Source organism: Canis lupus, chromosome 6 (assembly GCF_011100685.1).
Source record: "Canis lupus familiaris isolate Mischka breed German Shepherd chromosome 6, alternate assembly UU_Cfam_GSD_1.0, whole genome shotgun sequence".
NCBI classification, from domain to species: Eukaryota; Metazoa; Chordata; class Mammalia; order Carnivora; family Canidae; genus Canis; species Canis lupus.
The window spans coordinates 65,754,213-65,773,896 of NC_049227.1; positions in this window are offsets into that span (position 1 = coordinate 65,754,213).

The window sequence follows — 19,684 nt, forward strand, 5'->3', positions numbered from 1 at the left end:
GAGCCCTGAATAATATGCCAAAGTTTGAAATTATGGTAGTTGTTAGCCCTGCTGCTAAACATTACTGTTTAATGTAAAATAAAGAATCATATATATTAAAACACCAAATTTAAATATACATTTTTATATAGTATTCTAATGTGATTAGTGCCTATTTGTGTATTTGTATAATATAATTCTTTAAAGTTGTCCATAGACTTTATCAGATTAAGAAAAAAGTTTTCCATGTCACAATAATGGCTAATAACCCCTGGCTTAAAGGCATCAGAAAACCTGAGGGGTCCAGATCTCAGAAAGTAGGATCAGAAGAGTAAGAATAACAAACTGAATCAACTTTCTTCATGATGCATTTGTCAGTTTTTAAACTTCACAGGAAGAACATAAGAAACTAAGGATAGGGCAGCCCGGGTGGCTCGGCGGTTTAGCCCTGCCTTCGGCCCAGGGCCTGATCCTAGAGCCCCAGGATCAAGTCCTATGTTGGGCTCCCTGCATGGAGCCTGATTCTCCCTTGGCCTGTGTCTCTCCCTGTCTGTCTCTCTGTTTCTCATGAGCAAATAAATAAAATCTTTAAAAAAAAAAAAAACTAAGGATAAATTACCTGAAAAGCTGAGCAGAGCTTCTGACTATCATATGATACCAGAAAAACAAAAATTATTTTTCCTACAAAAGAGAAAGGGCTCTGGTAAGACCCTTAGGATCTCAGAAACTGTGGAGAGCTGTCTTAGGAAAGGAGATGAAGCAGAGGTAGATTGACTGTTACAAAGATTAAAACCCAATTGTCCGTCAGTTCATATTTTGATTGAATTGTACTGATCTACCCTTGCTCTAGATATGCAGAGAATAGGGTATATAGTCCCGGGGGCAGAATGATAGAAAGATAGATGGATGGATGGATGGATGGATGGATGGATGGAGAGATAATCCACAAATGACAGATAGATAAATTTTTTATACGAAACGTCTGTTAAGTTAAAAATGATCAAGCTTCCATACAAAGACCAAAAGGAAAACAAAACAAAAAAGATAGTAGAAAGAAACCCATAGGTGACGCAGAATTTGAGATAATGACATAGAATTTAGAAAAACTGTAATTAACATGTTCAGGAAGATACATGACAAGATGAAGTATTTCAGGATACAAATTATAGAATTGAAAAATACAATATAAAAATGCAAATTCAGTAAATAGGTTTGATAGGATATTAGATATGCAAGGGATGATCATTGAACTTAAAGATACATGAGTAGGAAATATCAAGACTGATGCATAGAGAAAAAGAAAAGATCGAAAATACAGAAAGAAGTTTTTTGAGATATCTGTGAACTGATGAAAAGTTCTAATGTATAATTAAAATATTCAAAAGAGTATCTTGACAAAATGAGGCAGAAGCACTATTTGAAAAAAATAATAACTGAGTTTTATTCAAAATTAAGAAGAAAACATCAAGACACAGAATGCCTATGAACTCTGAGCAGAATACATACAGAAAAAAAAAAACCATACCTAAGGACACAATTGTAAAACTTTTAAAAACCAAAGACAAAGAAAAAATATTTAAAATAGCCAGAAAAAAACCCACATTTCCTTTAAGAGAGCAATGGTAGAAATGACAGCTAACTTTCCAAAAAAAATGATGGAAGTGAGAAAACGATAGAATACTTGCAAAACTTTGAAAGAAAGTAAGTCCCAATGTAAAATTCTTTACCTTATGAAAATATCCTTCCAAAGTTAAGAGAAAATAAATAGCTTCAGACAATTAAAAAAACACACAGAGATAATTTTCCTTGGCAGCCTCACAGTTATTCTTCAAGCAGAAGAACATGGCATAGACAGAAACAAAGAAAGAAGATAACAAAGAACAATGGGAATGGTAACTATGCTATATATATATATAAAACTTAGATGGCACAAAACAATAATAATGTTCTGTTGGGTTTAACTGTATTTAGAATTAAAATGCATGACAATAATAATATAATAAAAGGCAACAGAAAATGGAGTTAAATTGTATGAAGGTTGCAGCATCATCTAACAGCACTACAAGTATATTTATATTGGATTCTAATGAATTAAAGAAAATGTTATAATGTCTAGGATTACCATATAGGGATAAAAATTTTTTGAAGAATAAAATATCTGGCTTATTTTTCAAGGTAAATAAAGTTAAAAAATGAATATAGAACAGGTGTGAAAAGTAGAAAACAAATAGACCATAGGTAGATATAAGTTTAACTATATCAACATCTACTTTACATATAAATAAGCTACAACTGCAAGAACAAAAAACATAAACAATCAGACAGAATTACAAACAAAAACAAAATAAAATTATGTCCTCTTCACAAAGGCATAACTCAGAAAGTCTAAAAGTAAAAGAATAGAAAATGATACACCATACAACCACAAATGTAATCTAATGCCACTATATTAGTATCTGTCAAGTTTAGATTATAAAGCAAAATCATTATTAGAGTTAAGGAGGGATATTTCACAATGATAAACATGTCTATACACCAGGAACAGTAGGAAACATTTGCACACATATAACAACAAAGATACAGGATCCCTTAATAATTTTCCAATATAAAAGGAAAAGTAGAAAAATCCCAATAATATTGAGAAATTGTAGCACACTTCATTTGAACACTAATAATATTAAAGAAAATTTTAAAGTGTGAATAGATATATCATGTTCATGGATTGGGAAAATGAACAGTTAAAACAGAAGGTAAACTTTCTGAACTTGAGGGGATCCCTGGGTGGCGCAGTGGTTTAGCGCCTGCCTTTGGCCCAGGGAGGGATCCTGGAGACCCGGGATTGAATCCCACGTCGGGCTCCCGGTGCATGGAGCCTACTTCTCCCTCTGCCTGTGTCTCTGCCTCTCTCTCTCTCTCTCTCTCTCTCTCTCTGTGTGACTATCATAAATAAATAAAAATTAAAAAAAAAAAACTTTCTCAACTTGATCAATGGATTCATGTTAATTCTAATAAAAATCTTAGCAGATTTTTTTTTTAATGTGTATTTGTGTGTGTTAGTGGTAGAAGAAGGGAAGAGTCAACACACTGTTTTGAAAATTTATATAGGGGATCAAAAGAGGAAAAACAAACTTAAAGACGAACAGAATTGGAGACAAATTTGAAGAAGATAAAACATACATACCAGATGCCAAGATGTATTCTAAAACAGCAGTAATTAACAAAATGTGGTAAGAATAGACAAACGGGCTGATAGAACACAAGAAAATCCAAAGATTTCATGCCTAGAACTATCATTTGATTTTTTACAAATGTTACAGTGTACTGTGGTTGAGATAGAATAATCTTTTTAATAATACTGGATTGATTAGATCTGCACATGGAAACAAATGACTCAAGCCATGGTTTCTATGTTTAAAAAGAAATTAATACCATATAGATTGTGAAGCTAAAAATTAAAGAGAAAATAAGAAAACTTTTGGAAGAAATGATGAATTTCTTCTTGACCTTGAGAGGTAGGCAAGGGCATAAAAACACTAAGCATAAGGAACAACAACAACAAAATATTAAATTTAGCCATATTTAAATTAAGACCTTGTTCTTTCATTAAAAGGTACCATAGAGAGATGACAAATATCCACAAAGTATAAGATATTTACATGTTCAGCAAAGTATGCATGTACATCCATCCCTTCCCTGCAATCCTTTAAATCAATATGAGAAATGTAGACATCTTAAGACCATTCGGCAATCGTGTAGAGCTTCACAAAAAAGGGTAAGAAAAATATGAAAGGGTATTCAATAATATACTTAAAAGTTCATACACATACACACAAATTTTGAACAGTATCAACAACAGTAATCATAGAGGATATGCAAATTAAAATTGCAATGAAATATATAAATGTCCACCAGATAGCTAAAACTAAAAAGACAGGTAATACGAGGTGTTGACAGTGACCTGGAGCAACTGTCATATATTGGATGGAGAACTCTCATATTATATTACAATTGGGAGTATAAAAGGGTACAAGCACTTTGAAGAACTGTTGGTAGTACGTCCTATGATGCAACAATGTCTCTCCTGGTTATAGACATAATAGAAATAGATCACCAAAAGGCATGGACAAGAATGTTCATACATTAATGATCATAGTAACAAAAGTATAATGGATAAATAAGCTATCTAGTAATGAGAATGTCCAAACATTGAACAACATGGGTGAATCTTCCAATTACAAAGTTGAGTTAAAGATGCCAGACATGGGACGCCTGGGTGGCTCGGGGGTTGAGCCTTTGGCTCAGGGCCTGATACTGGGGTCCGGGATCGAGTCCCACATTGGACTCCTTCAAGGAAGCCTGCTTCTCCCTATGCCTGTGTTTCTGCCTCTCTCTCTCTCTCTCTCTGTCTTTCATGAATAATAATAAAAAAATCTTTTAAGAGGAAAAAAAATAAAGAAGCCAGGCACAAAATAGTACATACACTATGATTTCATTTATATAAAGTTCTAAGAACACCAGAATTAATATACGGTATTTGAAGTCAGAATACAGGTTACCTTTGAGGATGGGAAGAGTAGCCACGTGTTAGTGGTAAGGAAGGAACATGATCAGGGTAGTGGTTAACACGGGTATGTTCATTTTATAAAAACTCATCCAGCTGTACATGCTTCATCCACTTGTCTATAAGCCTGTTATAGTTAAAAGTTCACAGACATACACAGAAAATTTGAACAGCCTACACATAGTAAATACTCAAGAAATGTTATCAATTATTATTAAGGGCGAACATTTGAGGCACTAATTCCCCATGCTGAAGCTTGTGAAAATTGACAGTGATGGCCTGAGCCAGAGTGACTGCAGAAAGACATGAGAGGCAGTATGCACACTCCCAACAGAAAAAGATGGCAAATGAGTAATGGACTAGAAATACAGAATGTGTCTGGGCAGCATATTTAAATACTGTTCATCTCTTTTCAAGGACCACACAACCTTAGAAGAAGGAAAGAATAATTGAACAAAAATCATTAATGTATTAGAGTTCCAAAAATCTCTCTTTATATGCTAAAGAGAGCTCTGGCCTTTGCACTCTTAGTTTGTTGTCCTCTTTCTTTCCAAAGAGGATTCTTCTCTTGCCAGATGGTTTGCTGGTTTTTTATAATGCAAAATGAGTACAAGGAGAGGAAAACAGAATTTGGGAAATAGCAGATTAAGGAGAGAGGGGGAGTGGAGGGATAATATCCAGATGGCATATGTGTCCTCTGTAATGTGGAGATACAACTTGGAAAGATTTTTTTCCTCTTAGAAAAATTAACACTAAAAAAGAGACAAAGTGAAATAAACCAAAGAATTCATCAATAGCTAATTCAAGAAAATTTTTCATGTCCAGAGTTAAATATCCAAAGATGTCTAAATTCAGAAGACTATAAGATAAAACTGCTGAATAAATGTCACATGGTTATAAAAGTAGCAGACACATATCAGACAGTAATCTCTAAATAGACAGCACAGTAGACCCCAGATTTATCAATATAATTTTTCTAGATAGAGCAAAATTATAGAGAGTTGCTGAAGCAGCATCCCTAATAGGATTTTCATCAGTTGGAAGTAACAATTTGAGATTGGGGCCAAAGCATTATAAATAAGCTGTTGTAGAAACGAAATCTTTCTAGGAAGCTTCCTCCTTCAATGCTGGGGAAAGGAAGGAGAGAGAGAAGAGGTCTCCTTTGCCTGCATGACCCCATGTAGTGATGGAGCGGGATGCCTTAGATGGATCCAGAATGAATAATCACTTAAGGCTACTGATGTGGTGGTTTCACCTTGACTCCCTCTGTCATTAAGTTACAGGTTTCTAAACCCCTTATTGAAATGGGTGCTCAATCCCTTGGTAAAAAAGCTAATCAGAACCCCATATCCTACTTGCTTCATTCACCTCTATATTCCTTCTTATGAAGCCATGGAAAACTGGAGCAACAGGGCAAGGTGGGGATTACCTCCATTTTTTTTTTTCAAGACAAGCAGTATTATGATCTCTTTAAGTACTGTTGACCTTCCAGCTATAGATATCCTTTGACCAAAATTGTGCACAGTTTTGATATTCAAAAGTGCTCCCAAGTATCAGAAAATACATAAGAGGTATAGTTTTCCTTTGTTTTTTTTTGTTTGTTTGTTTGTTTTGTTTTTTGTTTGTTTGGTTTTTTATTTCCTCCTCCATGGTAAAGGAGGAACTGAAAAGGACAATGTGGCAAAACGTCTAAGTCTCCAGAATGCTCTCTCAGAACACAGCAACATATTCCACTCCACTGGGATAGGATTAAGGGTTTTGCAGCTCAACAAATAGAGTTGAGGAATGAAACATTAGTCTCCACAACTGTAGCCACTCCCAATATTGAGGAAGTACTCTCTTGAAAAACTTCCCTTTATCTTGAGAGAGGATGAAGTAATCTTTGCTTCTTCCAGAAAAGAAGAAGCTCTAGTATTTTGCCATAAACACTAACCTCCTTAAAAAAGAAAAACAAAACTCCTCTGTTTTGTTTATATTGGTTGGTTGAACAGTGGCTGTTGAGAGTAGGAATCAGTAGTTTTAAGCCCTCAGAGCATTAGTTTGCCCAATCCACGGTGATTCCTTGAATTTAAGAATTCAGAGTAGTTGAAGTCATTTTCTTGTTTAGTGTGCTGCTGTGATTGTAGGACAAGAAAACCTTCATTCAAAGCCCTGTAGAAGGAATGAATGAATGGTTCTCAACCTGGAAAAATTTTGCCTTCAGTGAACATCCGGCAATCATAAAAGCTATGTTTGATCGCCACAACCTCAAGGGTACTACTGGTATCTAGTGGGAAGAGGTCAGAGCTACCACTAAAGATTATATAAGGCAATGGACGCCCCTCATGGAGTTTTTTTAGCCTAAATATCATTATTGCTGAGGCTGAAAAACTGGGCTAGAACATCCCTCTATATTTATGTCTAAAGTGAAATCTAAACAACAGATGTTTCATGGGAATCTGGTAGTCCTATACATTCCCTATCTGTTGGCCAAGATGATTATTCCTAAAACACAATTAACAGTATTATATGGTTCTAGGGTTGCATGTTTATTGTTCTAAAATTTCTATGTAGTTGATTCCACTGACTTCCTCCAAATGTAACCACTGACTTCCAACATCATCATTTATATCTCCAAATGCAACCTATTTCAGGTCAATAAACATTAATTACTAAAATTCCATTCATCTCTCTTCATAAGAATGGCTTTCCCAATTTTGACAAGTCACCGGAATCTGATGATAATCTCAACAATCAGATGGATAATAGGAAAGGAGAATAATCCAATAACTGTACCCCTTTCACACTCTTCAGAGGTGCCATCAAACCAGCTTAGTTTATTGTTTCACAGAGACAAGTAACTGTAAAACTATGTAACTACCAGGGCAGGTGGAAAAGCAACCTGGAGGTCAAACAAGCAAATTGACATAACACTTTAAAATATGCTGTTTTGTCAGGGTGAATGACAGTTCTGTTATGTGCATAAAATCACAGATTTATCTGAATGCTAAGTTACTTGTCAAGGAGTCATTTTACCTTTTTTTTTTTTTTTTTTTTGCCTTGTGTCATGTAAGATTCCTTGAAGCAACTAAAAAAACAGCCATAATCCATTTGATTTTCTGCCTTCCCATGAGAAAAATTTTGACAGATGATAAATAGCAACTGCTGACAATCATCAATGCGAAGCTATCATGCTTTTACATTAAATACAAAAACAGAGTTGTAAAGTCACAAGGGATAGGACTTTTGACACATAAGAGACAAATATATAATCCTCAGAACTAAATCACTGTTGGGATCTAAGCAAGTGCAACAAAGCACAGCTGCTTTTAGAATCTCACAAAGTCAAACTAAAGCTAACTTTGATATCTGGAACGTAATGCATGTTCCAACCCATGTGCCATGCTCTTATCCAGAAGCTCGAGTTAAACTTGCAAACATCACTGAATGTGTTGCAGAAAGGAAATAGCCATTTTATCATACTGTCTCTTTTAATTAAGGCCAAAAAGGAGACTAGAAAACAAATAAAAATACCATAAAACCTAGTTAATTAGAATAGAAGGGCAATTCTGAGGCAAAGGGGTTTGAGTATCAGGTGTCTGTATCTCATTAAACCTGTACAGTAGCTGTGCATGTATGAACCTTCAAAGAAAAGCAATAAATTGTCCAGATTACTTGTCAATATGAGGAAATCATCTACAAAGGTTACATCCTTTATAGTCTACGCTGCTCCCTCTTCTGCTGTTGACAAGTAATCAGAGTAGTTCACGGATCATTCTTTCACTTATGGCTTACTTGTGGCCATTTAGTGACATTCACTTCAAGTTATCTAACCAATTTAGCAACCTACAGTACCCTTGGGACCCAATTTCCACCTCAAATTATATATATTTTTGTACTTTGGATTAAATGACTAATTTTAATGAAGAAATTTTATCTAATAGGCTGGGGAATAGCACTTATTTCAAATTTCATGCTATTCCAAATGATCCTGGTAACAAATTAAAAAGGTTTTATAGCATACTGTTTATTTACCTAATTAGTAATACACTGGCCTTTTGGCTTTTATCTAAGCTTGTTTTTCTCTATTTGGCCTAATTTCCCATGGGAGAATAAAGGTGAGGTAGACAGGGTTAGAGAGATCATTTCCTATTCTCCAATCTCCTTCCTTTTTTCTTCCTTCTACTTACACACACACACACACACACACACACACACACTCACACACAGATTTGTAGCTCTATATGGATTACAATGCTTAGCAGAGTCTCCATCGCTGAAAATCTGTGAATGGGGCCACAGTTTCAGAAAAGGGTTCCGTGTTTTTTAATGTTTTCTATACCTATGAGATTTTTCTACATTCATTTTACATGTCCACATCTCTAATTGTGTATTTCAATAATCTAATCACAGCTTCCAAAACCAACCACTTATAAAGGGATAGGTTATACCTATTAAGATCACACATAAATGAAAGGAGCATTTACATGAAAGTTGGCAGAAGTGATGATGATGGTCATGAGAACCGTGATTCCATTATGCACTTTACATATATGGTTTTATTTAATTTTTACAATAAACCCATTGGGGGAGAAAATACTGTCTCAAATAGAATTTAAGTAATTTATTCAGGTTTACATATTTAGGAATTAGCAAAGTTGAAGTATGAATTCTTTTTTTTTGGCTTACTTTTGGTCATTGATTCCATTCAGTGCATTTCTCATAGAAAATGCACATTCATTCCATTTCTCACAGAAATGGTGAGTTTAACTACTTTCATGTCTTTTCATATTTTTCACAAAGTTTTACAGTATCTTTCTTCAAAAGAATAAAAGAATGCAAACTTTCAAAGTTACACAGGTCATGGAACACGATTAAATGAAGAATGATGGCTTAAGGAAGTACTTAAGTTTTAAATTCTTTATATTTCTTTATTTTACCTTTTTACTAAATAATATTTACTGATTATTACCTTTACAAGCTTAGCCTTTGATGCAAATATATATGATAAAGAAAAAATATATATATTTTTTTTTTGGTTTTTCACTCCAGCTAATTTTGGGCAATTATGCATGCAAACTTTGGAATCTAAGATGATGAGAACTTCAGTAGATTAGAACTTCAGTGGGTCTTACTAGGTAGTGGGATAAAAACATCAAGAAGCATAAACCTCCATGGTTATTTCAGGTGAATGAAAATGTCTGGGATTAATATTACCTTGAAGTAGACCACAGAATCCTAAGAAAGTTAAAGGCCCTGAAAGCCTAGATAATACACACCTACAAAAAGAAGTACTTATTTGTATTCAAATGTAAATAGAAAAACATATAATGACTTTCACATTAAACCATTAACTTTCAAGCAAAATGAAACATATGGTTTGAATAAATGTCGGCCAAAAGTGATAGCCAATACTGATTATAGTTTTTTTTTTTTCACATTAACACTGAATAGATGCTATAACTAATAAAGTTGCATGCTTTTATGCACGAATTCTCAGAAATAGAACAAGTGAATGAATCCATCCTAGAACACATCTTAGGATCATTTATTTACCAAGTGCCTTACATAGTAGATGAAGTAGATTTTCCTCTTGTTGTAGATCAAAGCAGAAGACCCTTCTGTGAAAGGCATCAGTATTGTCAAAAGTCTTAGTTTTTTATCCTCATTTGGCCTTCATTGATTATACTGAGAGGGCCATCAAAGTGAAGACATTTTTTTTTCAAAGTACTCTGTCATAACATCTCTTTCAGCCTGATCTTTATAAACTACATAATATAAAAGCAGGAATACTATGATATCTGGATGATTATCTCAGGGATAGAAGCATGAATAACTCTAAACCATGTCAGCTGCCAGAAATAAATAGCATCTTAGCCTATGTAGGCTGCTCTGAGGAAAACAACTTGGACTGGGCGGCTTCAACAACACACATTATTTCTCACAATTCTGGAGGCCAGGAAATCCAAGACAAAGACGCTGACAGAGTCAGTGTCTACTGAATGCTTGTTAAATGCTGCTTCCTCATAGAAATACAGTCGTCCTTTTGCTGCACCTTCACATGGCAGAAAAGGTAAAGGAGCTCTCTGGGGTCTCTTTAATAAGAGCATTAATCTCATTCATGAGGGCTCCACCCTCCTAAAAGTCCCATCTCCAAATACCATCACAAAATATGAATTTGGGGAGACAACATTCAGTCTGCAGCATATGGCAAGGTAATTAAGAAATTAAGTAATTTCTCCTTTCACAATCCCACTCTTCAGAGGGAACATCCTAATAAGAAATCTAAAATCGGGAAATAATACTTGTATAATTGGGCCATATCAAATAAATGTCCTTATTACCTCTTACCCTAGCTCAGAATTAGGACAAAGGGGGAAATCCTCTTGCATTGCAAAGAAATGGGAGTGGGCCTCACTTCCTCACAGGGAAAACATTTTAATATACCACAGTTATATTGAGGGCTTCTGCCGTTTTAATTTTATTTGTCTAACAGAATCATATTTAAAATTATAGGAGACAAATCAAATTAGGGCAATTTCTCACCCAGTTATAGAAAGTTTAAAAGACAATTCTCCTATCTATCCAAACTACAATGCAAAATAAATGATGTCCCAGTACTAAAATGTTTCACTAGATTTTATGGTCTTGCAACTCAGGAAAAGTGAACTTGAGACAATCAACCCCTAAGTAGAGATCACAACACCTGTTACATCCTATTCCTTCTGTAAGAATATTCCCTGGTGTTTATGAGAGGAGGAAAATGGGGCCAGTTAATTTGACTAGTTCTGAGTACTCATAAGGCTAAGGTCAAAGGTTGAGTCCTAAACAGACCAGTTAACTTCAAACGAAGAAGACATCTGTTCTTCAATCACATATTATGCCTCCAATAATCCTGGCCAGCTGTCTCAGGAACATTTCAATCACAATAGGGATCAGTTGAGACTGTATAGATAGTTTATTGGTTCAGTGCAAATGTATCATCACCACAGGTAAAAGAGATCAAAAGTCAACACCCCGCTGATGATCTGTTAGCAATTTTAATGCACAGAAAAATCTTCACTTATTTTTTAGAAACTAAAATTGGTTCTGTTTACACAATGCCAGAAAAAGCATCTATTCAATGAATGAAAATCAGCTACAATATTTAAACACCGTGTGTGGGACAAACAGTATTCCGGTGTTTTGTATTTTCCAGCTGTCATGATGACAAAGCCTTCCTCTTTGTCTTATACCATTTGTTTTCAGTTGCATTCAACATTTGGATCAAATTGGCATTTGAAAAACCTCGGAAATGTTTATTTATTCCTTTTGCCAAGGAATAAGGCAGGTCATTCACTCTGTGACAGATGGACAACAAAAGAATCAGAGAGTTCAGTGACTCACCCAGAGAGACAGTCTATCAGCAAAAGCATGACCTGGGTCTCTAAAACACAAAATTTGTATTGTGCCTCAAAGTCATTGTAAACCATCCGCTATTTAAACACATTTTGAATTTGGGATATTAAATTATCCCTGAAGTCTCATTGTTTAACGTATTTCTGAAGACCTGACAAATAATCATAGTTAGAAGAGAAAAACATTATTATAAACCTAGAATTATTTCCAATACACCTAGTCCTTATTGTCTCTCATAGCGTTATCTGTCATTGTCTTCTCAAAAATATTGAACAAATGATACCAAACAAATCACAAAGGGTTTAAAATTTGTTTTGCTTTCTCATCGCACTGTTTGAAGCTAAGTAAACCAAAGATGGGTTCAAATCTTATTCTCTCTCTCTCTAAGAGGACCATAAAGTACTGGCAAAACCCTTAATTTCATTCTAAAGTTAATTAGAAACAGAAAGAGAGAATAAGTAATATAGCTCTGTGCTGGAGAAAAGTCTAAGAATATGTATTGACTTCCTAGAAATAAGGGGAAAATTAATTCAGATTATGGAGACTATCTACTAAATCAATTTGCAATTTTTATAAACCATTACTTTTAATTAACACTCCGATAACAATCTGGTAACTCCGGATTGGGAGTTTACCTAAATGTTAGTATTTCTGTATCTGATTTCTGGTTCTCTTCAAATATAAGGTCAATCTCCTTGATCATTTTGTTGAGTGTGATGTGATTCTTCTTATCTGCTCCCAATATATTTTTAAGCACCAGCAATGTATTAGACTATTTTGCAGTTTTGATCCATAGATCATTTAACTCAGATTCGGGTAGTTTGTTAAATGCAACCATCTTCAAATAAATCCAGCTAAGTGCTTATGTGGCCTTAGTGCACTAGGTAATTCTAATGCGTATTAGCACTACCTGCTTTTTATGGCTTTCTGGGCAAGAAGACAAAGAAGGGCATTCAAATTTCAAATGGCAAAGCATTTATAAAAAAAAAAAGCATTTCCTCATATCCATGAAATACCATCTTTTGACATAAATGTTTCGGTCAGGTTGTGGAAGAGGTTAAGAGGGTGTCTGGAGAAAGGAGAAACATAATGTAAGTTCAATATTTAGTTACTTTTTTGAAGTAATATGACTCTGAATTTCCTCATAAATACCATATCTTTGAGGAGGGCAACTAAAATGTCAGCCTCAATGAAAGGAACAATTATTTTTTATTTTTTTATTGAAAGTAACAGTTATTAAAATATAAATTACTAACAATGTATATTACAGCATAAAAATTTAAGCCTCTTGATTTAAAGGTATTCATGTATTTACAATTTATTAAACAAACATTTATTTGGCATTGAGGTTTAAAAAGATTAGTCCTGGGCCAGGAGCATAACAGATGAGAGAAAGGCTGACTCTGTCCCCCAGTGTTAAGAGAAACCTGAGATTAATCCTCATTCTAAAGCTAAATACTCTCCCTTATGCCCAGAATTCATTCTACTCTTTCATTAACCCAAATAGAGGGGACTGACCCACTCCCTTTTCATATATACATCCTTCATTATCTACATTTCTTTTAAAAAAAAAGATTTTATTTATTTAGAGTATGTGCATGTGTGAGCAGGGGGACAGGGAGAGGAGAGGGAGAGAGAGAACCTCAAGCAGACTCCACGCTGAGTGTGGAGCCCCATGTGGGGCTTGATCTCATCACCCTGAGACCATGACCTGAGCTGAAACCAAGGGATGTTTAATGAACTGAGCCACTCAGGCGCTCCCGTATATTGCTTTTTATGAATTTTTTTTTCTCTCCTGATTTGCTCTTGGGGCTTCTTCTTTAAAAAAAAAAAAAAAAAAAGGATTTATTTATTTGTTTTAGAGGAGGGGAGAGGCATAAGGCAAGGGAGAGAGAGAATCTCAAGTAGACTCCCTGCTGAGCATGGAGCCCAACTCGGGGTCAATCATGACCTGAGCCAAATCAAGAGTCGGATGCTTAACTGACTGAGCCACCCAGGCAGCCTGCTCTTGGGACTTCTTGTAATCTAAACATTGTAAGACATGAGGCCATGCAATGAAATTTACTCCTGATTCCATATACCTCATGTGGACCACCTTGTAATGAAAGATGGCACAGCTCTCCAATTCATTTTAGACCAAATTATATTTTCAGTGAGGGCAGGCACCCCTGTACCTCCTATATCCTTGTGTTCCAGAGCCTTGAGTACTATAGGTGCTAAATGAATATTTGTTAAAGATACAAATGGATGAACTCTTACAACTAATGAAGTGACAAGACACAGAACACCGAGATAAAATGTTCGCCCTATTCTATATGGATTGTTATCCTGCTCTTCCTCTTCCAATCTTTCCATTGTCTTCTTCCAAAGCACTTGTTCATGGCTGTTTAGAACCCTTCTCCTGGTTAGACTTATGTAATTGTAATTTATGACTCTATCTTCCTGATTAGGCTGTGATTCCTTGAGGGCAAAGAATGCAGCCTCCTTCCTCTATTTATTCAGCTGGTACCTCAGAGAATGCCTCTCACAGGGTAATGTTCAATAAATATTAGAAGGAATTGTTCTGACTGGTGTGTACATGTATATTACAGTTGGCTGAATTGAGGCCCATGTTTATAAGGAACAAAAGAATATCTAGGCATAATGCTAGGCAGTTTCCACATATTATTTCATTAAACATCAAAACAATTCTCTTAAGTAGGTCTCATTAAACTTGTTTCATGAGAGATTCGGAGAGGTAAAGGAGTTTGACTCAAGTTGAGTTAGCAGTGGCAGAATGAAAATTCAAATACAAGTCTTTCCATCTCCAATGTCAATGCCCCTTCTACTATATTATGCTTCCTCTACGTTTGCCCTACTGGCGTGTAGCACAAAACTAAACAAAAACTTCATTTTTAAAAAAATACAGAGGCTATATCCAGGGTACTCAGCTTACTGCTAACCAATATTGCAGTGCTAGATTTTTTTTGCAAAGTTTTACTAAGGGTTAAATTTATGATTTAATCAATTTTGCATCATTAGTAAAGGTACTTCAACCACCTTCCTTAACAAGCTTTTCTTTTTTTGTCTGATTGACACCCTTAGTTAGAAAGTGTTTCCTAAAAAAAGAAAAGAAAAGAAGAGAAGAGAAGAGAAGAGAAGAGAAGAGAAGAGAAGAGAAGAGAAGAGAAGAGAAAAGAAAAGAAAAGAAAAGAAAAGATAGAAAAGAAAAAAAAAGAAAAGAAAAGAAAGAAGAAAAGAAAAGAAAAGAAAAGAAAAGAAAAGAAAAGAAAAGAAAAGAAAAGAAAGAAAAGAAAAGAAAAGAAGTTTCCTAATTTACGTTTTCCCCTTTTCAATTTCAGGTCCTTATCAGGCCAACCTTTCCTTGCTGTCCCTAATAAACCTCTTGGAGTTCACTTCAAAACTCCAAGCCTAGCCTTCTATTTTAAGGCCACATTTGCTAAGCTGGATAATCATTCTTCATGAATAATGTTCTATCCTTTAAATTTTAGGTTCGTTGGATTGCCCTCCATCCTCCATCTGTAATTTCAGTGATGTTCTTTCAAGAAAATAATATGGTGATTGGGAGTGTATCTAGCATACTATTCCATGGTTTCATCTTCACTATGACCTGCCAAAATAACTTGGATTGATTTAGAATCCATGCTGTACTAGTCTTCTTCTCTTTCTTAAATGTTTCTAAACCTAGACTTTGTCACTCTATTTTTACCAAAGTATTTTGTAGTGAGATCTTTAATATATTAATACACTTGCACAATCATTTCCCCCCATCATTTTCTCAAGCCAGAGTCTTTGATTTTCATTCTGGCCTCTATGATTGTTTTCTATCCCTGTACTCATTACTGATATATGGGATCATAACAGTCATTTGGACTCCCATAAACCGATTATACAAAACATGATTATGTTTACTCTGTTCCTCAGGATTTTCTAATTCTTAGCTAAAAATCTGTGTTATAAATAGATTTGGATGTTCTGAAAAAATTCCTTACCTAAGGTCATTTCTATACTGCTAAAAAGATACTTAACACAAGCACTACTAATCTCACTATATATCATGTAGTTTTTAAAATCCGTTTTATTTATGTATAAGTTTGATATGTTTTTTAAATTCTTGATTTTTTAAAAAGTAATCTCTGCATGTAACGTGAGGCTCAAACTTACACCCCCAAGATCAAGAGTGGCCCACTCTATCAACTGAGCCAGCCCGATGCCCCAAGTTTGATATATATATATTTAAATACAAAGAAGTTTCTTTGAATTTAATCTTTTGTCCCCTATTGTACTTTTGTTTTGAAATTTACTACTCTCAGTTATCTTTTCATTGATCTGCTATGTCTGCACTGTCCCATATAGCCATATGCGGCTTTTAAATTTAAATTGATTAAAATTAAATCCAGTGCTCCATTGTCACATGTACTTACCCTCTGTCATGCTGGACAGTGCAGACTGTAGAGCACTCCCATCATCACAAGAAGTCCTTTTAGACAGCACTGCCCTAGAGAATCTAGAGACCCCAACAGGGACTATCTCTCTCTGAAGGTTCTCTCTTAGTACCCTGGTATTACACGGCAATCCATAAATGTTTATTCAGTTTATTTGTCCTAGAACAATTAGAGTTAGTAAGGTTGGATATTTTAGATACCACCCACTTTAGTCCCACCACTTTAGAGATGATGGTATTCAGCTCAGAGAGGTTAATTTATTTCTTCAAAGGAAACCCCAAACAAGAATACTAGTCTCCTAAATTCAAATCTACACTGCTCTTTCTATGAATTCACACTGAATTCTTTATGAAATCATGAACTTCATGAACCTCATGTTCGTATCAAAAATCACAAGGACACTCAAAGTAAAAAATACGGTAGCAGATTTGAGAAGCAGAATTAAAATCACAGACATTTCTGAGAGGCAGCCATTAGCCTTTAACTACATGGTAGCTACATATCAAACAATATTAAATTTTTTGAATGTATGAGCATGTGCATTATTGGTACTGTTTATTGAGAGGTGTATAATTGCAGATAGAGGTAAGGGGGGAACACATGCATTTATTCATTCAGCAAACATTTACTGAGCATCTGCTATGTGATTGGCACTGACTATATAATCATTAGCAGAGCATGTGGCTAGGCAAGAACTAGCAGTTACCAGACTGCAGGAACGGCGGACTTATAACTAAAAATTGCAAAGCAGGATTGTAAATACTGCAGTAGAAGCCAATGTGGAATTCTGTAAAAGAATCCCAAACTCATCCATGGAGAAAGTCAGAAAAAAACTTATTGGAAGGATCCTACATTCATCCATTTCTTCAACCAGCAATGAATTAAAACAGAGTAAGTATGTTGATATGGTAAGGGTACTGATATGGTAAGAGAGCAAAGAGATGAGCAAGCCAAGACCCTACCCCTCTCTGCATCCTCAAACCAGCCTAAGAGCCCACATTAAGGAATATAGTGTCAGAAAAAGCAAAGTTCCTTGAGGGGTCTACCCGAATGCTAAGATCCACTGTGACCACCATTTATCTGTCACTGACCTAGGCTATCCATCTCTACACTAACCATGTAGTGAGAGTGGCTGATGAAAACAAGTGTGCCAAAGATGCCACTGAATAACCACTCAGCTTTAGAAACAAAGCGTTTGGGACTTCTGATCCAATGGGCAGGACTATTGTTTTAAAAGTTCTTTAGTTTACTCCAAGAAGCAGTAATTCATATGAATGCTGGCAGGATCTTATGATACTTGTAAAACATGTGGAATTTGGAAAGTACGTGATGAGCATTATGTGATTATTATATTATTATTCAGTGTACCATTATTTCATGCTTTTTAAAAATGCAGCAGTAATCCATTTAAAGATTTTATAGCAGGGTGATAAGGACAGTGTTCTAAGTTGATTCTGGTATTACTAAATTATACATTACCAAATGTTTGGTAATTGTCAATTACTTAAATCCTGGACTGGGTCTTTCCACTGGTTTTCAAGGTGACTTTTTTTTGTTTCGTTTTAATACCTATAAATCAAGGTAGGAGATTCTGAAATGATATTTGCTGCCTACTTTTGAAAGGTCTTTTGATGATTGGTGGGTTAATATCTATAAGTACACTGCAATAATTGCATATAAAAGAGAAAAAGGACTTCAGAAGATTTAGGCTTTCCTGGGGAGTTTTTTCCCAGGATCTTTTGTGTCTGTGTTTGTCTGTGGGTGTGTGCGTGCGCAAGGCGTATGCATGCACATGAACATACGTGCATGTCTCAAATTCAAGAATATATTAACACCCTTCAGCCCTCTGGTAAGATATTGTCCTCAATGAGTTATCAAAAGTATTCACTAAAAATTATACTATTTGTTACTTCCTTCAGAATTCTAGTGAGTAATGCATTTAAACTAATGCTCTGTCAAATTTAATAGTTGTAATTGCCTAATTATCTGCTCTAGTGTGATGGTAAAGCCTTTTTAACATCTCACTTCCCCCTAAGGAGAATGCATTGCAGTTTCTAGAATACTACCTTCCTCTTCTTTGGGGAATACTCAAGCAAATAATTCATTTTGCTCTCAGCTAAATAAACCTTATCCCCTTCCTCCTCAATAGCTGTTTTTTTGTTTTTGTTTTTGTTTTTTGTTTTAGGTGTATGTGGTTTTTTTTTTTTTTTTTCATTGTAACTTCGCCTCTCTTCTTAGGTCTCAGCTATACAAAATGTTTTTAAGTGGATTAGCATTCATATTCATAAAATGTTGTTCCTTTTATGTTCTTTGGCTTTGTCGATTACTTTTATGGTATTCCTTTCTAGTGGGTCATTTTCATCTTTACCTACTTCAATATTACATGTCTAGAAAAATGTCTTTCATTTTCATAATATTTAACACTCTTCTTATCAACTTCTAAAGATTTATGTCACTTCACACAATACAATTAATTACCATACATGACCAGATGACCTTTGCACTGAGATAAATCAATTTTTAAGTGAGTTTATTTTTATTTGTCTGCTTCGATTTTTATACAATTTTAGCTCAGTGAACTCGGTATCTAATTGTAACACACAAAGTAGATTTTCATGATGTTATTTTTCACCTCTGACCTTAAAACTGGGCCTCTGAACTTGATCTTTCACTAGGTAATCCATTTGGAGATCCAATGGAGTATGTGCAGCAATTAGACAAAGATGTGGTAGACAAAAAAAGATGCCATCCTGCACAGAGGAAGAGTGTCTCTTTTAATAAAGGATTCAGGAAATTGCAAAGACATATCCATAAAGCTAGAAATAACAAAGGGTATGTCCAGACAGAGGTAGAGCTTTCCAGGTATTCGGAAGTCCTGCACAGAGGAGTAAGGACTTCTAATAGCAGGTCTGTGTTATGATCAACCGAAAGTCAGTCACTAATGCATGTCCAAAACATACCAGAATGTTAGGTGCTTGACAAGGTATGACCAGCGCCAGAGGCTGGGGGAGCTCACTTAGGCCCAAATTCAGACATATTTGAAATCTTCTGCTGTCATCTAACCTCAATTTTATATATGTATTTTTAAAGGGTCAATTCAGCAAGTAAACTATCTTTTACTTCATAAACAAATATCAACATCAACTCAAACTACTAATTTGGGACAGTATTTGATCATTTAAACAAACACAGGCATAACCAGGAGATGCTGCAGGTCCATTCCAAACCATTGCAATAAAGCAAACATGGCAATAAAACTAGTCAAATGGATTTATTGGCTTCTCACTTCATATAAAAATGATGTCTATACTATAGTCTATTA